The sequence below is a fragment of the Engraulis encrasicolus genome, unplaced genomic scaffold (assembly GCF_034702125.1).
Source record: "Engraulis encrasicolus isolate BLACKSEA-1 unplaced genomic scaffold, IST_EnEncr_1.0 scaffold_248_np1212, whole genome shotgun sequence".
Taxonomy (NCBI): domain Eukaryota; kingdom Metazoa; phylum Chordata; class Actinopteri; order Clupeiformes; family Engraulidae; genus Engraulis; species Engraulis encrasicolus.
The window spans coordinates 54,481-63,159 of NW_026945532.1; the positions used below are offsets into that span (position 1 = coordinate 54,481).

Sequence of the window (8,679 nt, forward strand, 5' to 3'; positions counted from 1 at the left end):
ACAAAGATTATAAAAGAAAACTACCCCCCCCTCCCCCATGTACTACAATATATCTAGAGCCACATAAAACGGACACCAGTGTTTTATTTCACCTTCATTTTGGAATTCCCAGATGCCATTTTAAATAATCTGAAATAACTTACAGTATAAAGTAATGTGCCATTTATATATATATATAAAACTTATTCACTGCATACCCCTAGACACACAGATGCATACTTGAATAAAAATAACATTTTGTTAAACAGGTGCATGAGTAAGGGACAGCTCTTCCACATACCCATGGCATTGTAATGGGGGCAGGCGTTTGTTTACATTTCAAAAAAACATCTTCATTTATTCCCAATAACATTCAAAAGGTTATGCAACATCAGCAGACAACTAGCAAACAGACAGTGATACCTTTTGGGATAGTATTTGGATTAGGCCTATGTTAAGAAGGTTTTTAATACAATCAAAGTCTGCCCCCATTAGAATAGCTCAGATCTCAGAAAGAGCTGAGTCAAAAGAATGCCATCATCACCGGGTAGCCTACTGACAAGTCAAGGGTAGCATGAGCTATACAACAGCATATTGAAATTGGCAGAAACTATCTTTTAAGAGACAAATGGTTGAGTAATCCAGTGCCACTTTGATGTTATGGGCATTCTAATTTACCAGAAATCACCAGACATAACCTTCCATTCATTTTCAATGGTTTTTTTATTTCTGGTGAGTTAGAATGTCCATACCACCAAAGCACCAAAGCGTGGTAAGGAAATCTATGAGACAATGAAGAGGGAAGTGTGGGTGACCAGATCACAAAAAAACAGCTGGCATCAAAGCATCAAGGATATCTGGGCTTCTATAACCCTGATGCAATGCCACTGCCCATTGACTTCAATGGTGCGACACCTTCCATTCTGACACACATTGAGACACACTGCCATGCAAAGCAAGTAAGAGTGTGGGAAGATATAATCACAAATAGTAGCTACATTCCTGTCCTGATGCATCTGCCAGATGGCAATCTAGCAAAGAACTTGTGCCGAGGGTGCAGTAACACATGGAGAACCATGATGTGATGCAGTATGTGATGGTTTATTAGCAGTTTTGTGGTTGTAGTGTCTTCTACAGGGTTCACAAGAAGTGTAGATTTTGCAGAGGTGTTGGTGGCCCATGACTGGTCCTGGATGGTGCACCACCTTCACCGAATCTCCCCTGATGCTGATGAGTTGGACATGCTGGAAATGTCATCTAAAGTTTGGCAAAGAGAGAAGATTAGAGGAGAGTGCGTGCGTGCGTGCGTGCGTGCGTGCGTGCGTGTGTGTTATTAACCCATTTTAGCCTGATGCTGCATACACGATGCATTGTCCAAGGCGCCTAAAGTGACATGGGTGCATTCCAATATGCAGACTCCTGTCCATTCTCATGCAAGATGATGGTCTTGGCTTTTAAATGCAACTAATTTCATGTTTTTATGTGACTCAGAGGCTGAGCAAGTTAGGTTTTTACAGCCTCTGGCAAAAAGTATGGAATCACCTGTCGTGGAGGATGTTCATTCAGTCATTTTTATTTTTTAGAAATATGATGGATCACAGACCCGACTCAGAACTGAACTCATTTCAAAGGGCAACTGTCTGGCCTTAAGAAACACCAAAAGAAATCATGAAAAGTAATTCCGTTAGTAAGTAAGAGTTACTTTTTTAGAGCATGCATAGGGCACTTCAAAAACTTTTTCTGGATTTTGGAACAACTTACAGCCTCGGAGTAATAGTATCAATGAGAAAAAACGGTATCCTTCATCAATTTGGCTTCAAATGTCTCTGATAACAGTGACAGAACATCTTTACAGGTTGGGACCTTGCCATTGACCATTTAAAAGTGATACTGTCCCATTTTTGGAAATAAGCTCATATTACACATCCCCTTGAGTTAAATAACTGTCTTTTACCTGTCTCCTGTACTTTCAACCGTTCTCTGAGAACGGCAGTGCAAATTTTACCTCCGAGCTAGCAGTTAACATGGACTCCTATGAGACCAGTTAGCCGCCAGCTGAAATGAGTTCAGTTCTGAGTCGGGTCTGTGATCCATCATATTTCTAAAAAATAAAAACGAGTGAATGAACGTCCTCCACGACAGGTGATTCCATACTTTTTGCCAGGGGCTGTATATGGGTTGTAATAACCAACCTATTCTTTGAAAAAAGGTTCGCACACTTCTTTGGATTTTTCTTCTTGAAGTTATTTTTTCTTCTTTTTATTCATTCATTCATTGGCAATGACGTTTCGACCTCTCAGTCTTCCTCAGATTCACCACTTCAGATTCAGATTCATTTTCAAAAAATACGTAATCTTTTTGTTCAGCACCAGGGATTGTGCACAAGCAACTCTCTACTTGTAATAACCAACCTACCGTAGAGCACATTTGTTGTCAATACTTGAGTAATGTCGTTGACCGCCCTCCTCCTCCAGGTGAGCCATTTGTGTACATCCGTGGACTGGCAGCAACACAGCATCTGAACAGACAAAATCCAAGGCGACATTGCAGTACAAAACTATTAGATTACAGTCTTGCATTACTTTTTGTGGTAATGCAGTTATGAGTGTTACAACACACCCCAGTTGCAGGCATATTATTGTGCTTCTGGGTTCACTCTGGGTGTGTGTAGAGTAGTTTATCTAAGTGGCCTCTGTCTTCAGTCTACAAGAAAGTAAGCTGTATCTGTTGTGTCTCATCTGAATTTTAATATAATACTCCTCTTGTAGAATATACCCCATGTGGACTTTGGGAATCATAGACGTTTTGACATTTATTTTTTCCACAATTAAGACCTCTGTGTCATATTCCCAAGGAATGGTAGCATCGCATCTGCTCTGCTGTGCTGAGTCAAAGTAATTCATAAAGCCTACTGGTTGTGTTTTCCCTGCCCATTCACAACTTTGATGGCCTGCAATTTATTCAGATGTGTTCTACAACTTTTTGATGAAACTTCCATTTTACATTTGATACCACAAACTAGGCTTACTTGTTGTGCTGTGTAGATTTTTGTTAAGCAGGGATCTCACTTACCAATTAGCATGTTTTTCCTCTTGTTACCAGCATCAGTCTGAACCTGACTGGACACCTGTGCACGTCACCATATGTGAACTCTGAGGGCAAGTGTAGAAGCCTGGCAAATAAAGACAGGAATAAGTCGGTCTCAGTATCACTGTAGGCTGTACAGCAGGGGTGGGCAACTTTCATTATAAGGTGGGCCAACATTTTTAATTACCACAATCAGTGGGCCACATCACCACGCACTTGAGAGAATTTACAAAAGGATACTTCACTTTTTCTTTATTTATACCTGAATGCTTACACTATTGATTTATAGGGGGTTAAAAACTGTCCTTTTTCTTTTTTTAAAAAGTGAGAAGTTGGGCTGCATGTGGCGCCCGAGCCTCCAGTTGCCCATCCCTGCTGTACAGTATCCTAACAGAAAGGCTCTCATAGTATTTCAAATAATGGTCTATATAAAAACTGGTTATAATAGGTACAGTGCAGCATAAACAGGGTTGAGGGGGTGGTTTCTTTTATTTCGTTGTACCTACCGAGTAGTTTAGCCAATGTCTGTGTGACACGTTCATGCTGCCACCTCCACAGCATCCTCTTCACAACCGCAGGGGTAAAACACCTGAAAACATAATAATGTAATCCTTTTTCAGTCCAAGATATAGACTAGAAAATGAGTGACAGCATCACAATCAGGTATGCAAGTGTAGTGGACCCCCCATTTTTGTCTTTTTGTTATTCCCTTATTCTCACTCCCTGTCTTTTTGTTGTCCTGTCAGAAGTTGTCTTTTAGTTTAATTATGCTGTTGCACGTTTTCGCCAATAGATGGCATCATAGGACCAGCAATGAGTGCAGAGACCCTCTCTGGTGCAGTAGCCAGTGACTTCGGTCACATAAAGAACGAAACGTGGAAGTGACAGGCTTTTTTTATGATACAGAAGGCTGCGGTGTCAGCTGTACAGTTATGCTGAGGAAAATGTAAGCAAAACTCAACACACTTGAGGACCTTATTCATTAAGTGTGCAACATAAGCATTCACGCAATAATGCCACCAGGTCACATTTAAGATTTAACTAGGAGTATTTTGTTATGGATCTTATGTAGTGATATACTTACCATTTCTTGTTATGGCATATCTGGCCTATTCCCAAGAGAAGGCTGATGTCCCTGTCTGTTGATCTGATTTTGACGTCGGCAAGATGCTTCGTGCTGTCTGGGTTTCAAACCTAGTGGTGAAATGACAAGGGATTTTATGTAAACAAAATGCTTATTTCAGTAAGTGTACATACAGTAAACAGATCTAAGAAGTTCCCAGAGCACCCTACGATAGCTGGCATGGTTGGCACAAAGACCCAAAGAGCAAAATTGTCCCAAGATTGTCTTCCAAACAATTCCACTCCAAACATTTTCCTTCTGAAATAAACAATGTCCATATCCAATCAAACCTCAGTAGGCAGCTATCTCGTCAGGTCGGCCTTACCATAGACACATCTGTGGCCCGTAAATTTACAATCTCAAACGTCATCACCATATAAGCCATGGCACAACACAAGCGTTTTTTTTTGATAATAAACAAGATATCTCGGCACGTTTGCGCTAGTTATCTGAACACTGATTGTTAGCAGAGGTACTTAGCAACAGTATCTCTGTTGTTAACGAATGCCCGAAATAGTGTAGAGCTAGCTGCCATTTATGTTATGCTAGCTAGGGTCAAGTCATCTCATCCAAACTAGCCACAGTAAGGGGGAAATTACGCTTCAAATGAACGGGAATGACTCAAAACTTTAGAAATATATTGTTAGAATGTACCGTATACAAGGTTAGTCTATTAGGTTAAATAGTTTTCTTACATATATATTTTTATATCTCAGTTACGTACCTTATCTTCTGCACGAATCGAGGCCTCCTGTTTCATTGGCACGAATGAATGAAAAATCCTGTCAGGGAGCGGAGCAGTTACTGCAGCCTTTTGTTTACAGTTGTTACCAGGGCAACGCAGCTAGGACCCCAAAGCGACAGGTAAGGCAGAAGCGACAGGTAAGGCGCCGACAAGCCCCCCTAAAGACCTGATCTGTGTCATACAGCCAGCCAGCTCCCTGGTTCACCCCTGACCTGCGGCAAATGAAGGCAGCAGGGCGTCGGCTCGAGAGGCGCTACAAAAAAATCTGGCCTTGTCGTCCACTATGAGGCCTTCAAAAGCCATGTAAGGGCAAAAACATCCCACTACTCCAGTCTCATTAACGATCAACAACACCACCCGAAGCAGCTATTCTCAACAATCAACTGTCTTCTCAGCCCTCCTAATGCCCCACAACCATCCAATGCTGCTGAGCTATGCTCACAATTCCAAAACTTCTTCCAGCTGAAGGTTGACCGCATCCACCAACAGCTCCGTCATGCGTACTCTCCATCTATACCTGCCTGGTACCCTGAGGACTACAACCCTACTGCCGTGAGCCACACACCTGGCTGCTGTCTATCCTCCTTCTCCACACTTGCTGAGAAATCGGAAATCAAAATCTACCTCCAGCAAGTTGGATCAAATGCCCACTCCACTGGTGAAGGCATGCCTGCCTACACTCTGCCCAGCTATGACCTCCATCATCAACTGCTCTCTGTGTGGTGCCTGTGTGGACATCTGTGTGGTGCCTACCAACTTTAAGACAGCAGTTGTCATCCCGACTTTAAAAAAAACAACCCTTGACCCCGACGAGCCAAGCAACTACAGGCCGATTTCAAATTTACCATTCCTCAGCAAACTACTGGAAAGAGCTGTAGCTACCCAGCTACAAGACCACATGATGCACCACAACCTTCATGAACCCCTTCAATCTGGCTTCAGAGCTCACCACAGTACATACTGTAGATAGCTCTCATCAAAATCACCAACGACCTCTTAATAGCCACCGATAAAGAACTCATCACCCTTCTCATTCTCCTCATCCTCTCCGCAGCCTTTGACACTGTCTCCCATGCCATTCTCCTGACCCGCCTCCATGACTACCTTGGCCTCACCGACTCTGCACTTGCCTGGTTCAACTCCTATCTCACTGGAAGGACACAATATGTCACCATTAAGGATGCAAATTCTTTAACAGCCCCGGTCAACCACGGCGTGCCCCAAGTATCAGTGCTTGGCCCCCTCTTATTCTCTATCTACATGCTCCCTCTTGGCAATATTATCCGTCACCATGGTCTCAATTTTCACAGCTATGCAGACGATACCCAAATGTACATCAGCATTGAGTCCTCTGTCCCACTCCCACCTTCACCACTCATCAACTGCCTGCACAACGTTAAAATCTGGATGGCTGCAAACCTACTTGTCGTCTTTGACCCCTCCCTCTCATTCCAGTCTCACATCAAAAACATCACCAAATTTGCCTTTTTCCATCTCAAGAACATCTCCAGACTCCGGCCCTCACTCTCCGACTCTGTGACCGAAACATTTATCCATGCTTTCATTACTTCCCGCCTGGACTACTGCAATGGGGTACTGTATGGCCTACCCAAGAAAGCCTCGGAATGACTACAGTATGTTCAAAATTCAGCAGCCAGAATTATATCTCTCACGAAGCCGTGGCAACACATCACTCCCACACTCAGACAGCTTCACTGGCTCCCAGTGAAGTCCCGCATTCAGTACAAAATTGTCCTGTTGACATACAAATCACTTCACTTCTGTCCTTTAGTGTGAAATGAATGTCCTACGGTGTGAAATGAATGTCCTACGGTGTTTTTAAAACGCTCAAATATTTGTTTGAGCTTAATGGTAAATTTGATAAACACTGAATATTGCATTACATTGCATAACATTTCATCACTGTATTTCCTCGAAGGTTTCTAATAAGCTCACCTCTAATGGGAAACAAAATCCTTAAATGGTTATTTCTCAATAAATTAAGACTTGAAAAAAATTCAGTAAATATGAAGAGTGTAACAATGTTCATAAAACTCCATTTCTACATTACTTAATATTAGGGCTGTCAGTAGATTAAAAAAATTAATCTAATTAATTACAGAATTTTAAATTAATTAATCGAATTAATCACACTTACTCGTATGTTCTTTTCATGACGCGAAATAATAATAATAATAATAATAATAATAATAATAATAATAATAATTAAAGCCGCGAGCGGCGATGACGGGCCCTCGCACCTACGGTTCAAGGCATATCGCCCCAAATCCCGCCACATCCTGCCCAAAACAAAAATGGAGTCTCTAAATGTTCGGTTCATGAGATATTAAAGATATGTAAGGATTTAACTTTTATTGCAGTTCAATTGCTTACCGCATGGTGGCGCTATATCAGTTTGCCATAGTAGGCATATAGAAAAAGTTCTTATTCATGTATGTATGAACACGTGCATTTGCACTGTTTTAAAAACACTGCAAACTAAAATGGTGGCCAACTTCCTGTTTCAATAAGAGGTCCAATTATCTCACTTCCTGTTGGGCGTGGCCATGTCACTGCATGACATTTTTTGTTCGTCTTAGTCAGAAACACATTCATAAAAATTTTGAAGTCCGTAGCTTGAACTTTATTCTGAACCCGCCCCATAGGCCCATGACTTAAGGGGGCGCTACAGAGCCCATGTACCGAGTTAGGGGCGGGGCTTATTTGGATAGGTACTTGCTACCCTACCAAAAAGCTGTGCGAAGTAACTTTGAAAGATATGCATGGCAACCCCCTCAGAAAGGGCACATTTTCTGTGATTTTTTCACCAGAATTCATCAAGCCGCCATCTTGTTTTCTTAAAATATATTGAAAATTCCTTCAGAAAATATCATCTCCAATGTCTTAAGATCATTTGCAAATTGGAACAAAACCAAACAAGTGTACGTTTTAGGAGGAGTACTTCAAAGTACATGGTATGACAATTTGGGCATATGTCAAAAGTTCAACTTCAAGTCCAATTACCTCACTTCCTGTTGGGTGTGGCCATGGCCTCCTGTAGACTTTTTTGTATCTCTTAGTGAGATACACACCCAAAAAAAATTTGGAGTCCGTAGCTTCAACTTTATGCCGGTCCAGGCCCATAGGCCCAGGACTTAGGGGGGCGCTACAGAGCCCATGTTTTGAATTAGGGGTGGGGCTTATTTGGAGAGGTACGTTCTGCCGTACCAAACACCTGTGCGGAGCAATGTTAAAAGATATGCATGGCAACCCCCTCAGAAAGGGCACAGTAGAAGCATATTTTCTGTGATTTTTCATCAGCCTTCAGCAAGCCGCCATCTTGTTTTCTTACAACATATTAAAAATTCCTTCGCAATATATCATCTGCGATGTCTTAAGATCATTTACAAATCGAAACGAAACCGAACAAGTGTACCGTTCAGGAGGAGTACATCTAAGTTCATGGTATGACAATTGTGTCGTATGTCAAAAGTTGCCAAAAGTTCAACTTTAAGTTCAATTACCTCACTTCCTGTTGGGTGTGGCCATGGCATCTTAAAGACTTTTTTGCTTGTCTTAGTGCGTTATACAAGCAAAAAAAATTTGGAGTCCGTAGCTTCAACTTTTTGCCGGTCCCGCCCCATAGGCCAATTTTCAGGGGGGCGCTACTGAGCCCGTTGGCGGATTTGGGGTCTGAGCTTTATTGGAGTCCGTCTGGCACTCATATCCAACACCTGTGCCAAGT

The 8,679-nt window shown here is 42.0% G+C and overlaps 2 long non-coding RNA genes across 3 annotated transcripts; both read right to left on the reverse strand.

Annotated features, from left to right (window-relative positions):
• Positions 1 to 1,061: 1,061 nt before the first annotated feature.
• On the reverse strand, positions 1,062 to 2,437 carry LOC134442821 (uncharacterized). The gene is made up of 2 exons (XR_010033471.1): positions 2,395 to 2,437; positions 1,062 to 1,236 (listed from the first exon to the last, which is right to left on the reverse strand). It is a non-coding gene; the product is annotated as an uncharacterized LOC134442821 (long non-coding RNA).
• A 629-nt stretch (positions 2,438 to 3,066) lies between these two features.
• On the reverse strand, positions 3,067 to 4,992 carry LOC134442820 (uncharacterized). 2 transcript variants are annotated; one of them, XR_010033470.1, is made up of 3 exons: positions 4,151 to 4,583; positions 3,573 to 3,655; positions 3,067 to 3,151 (listed from the first exon to the last, which is right to left on the reverse strand). It is a non-coding gene; the product is annotated as an uncharacterized LOC134442820 (long non-coding RNA). The 2 variants fall into 2 exon arrangements; XR_010033469.1 differs by lacking the exon at positions 3,067 to 3,151 and adding an exon at positions 4,914 to 4,992 and having other exon boundaries at positions 3,188 to 3,655; positions 4,151 to 4,260.
• Positions 4,993 to 8,679: the final 3,687 nt, after the last annotated feature.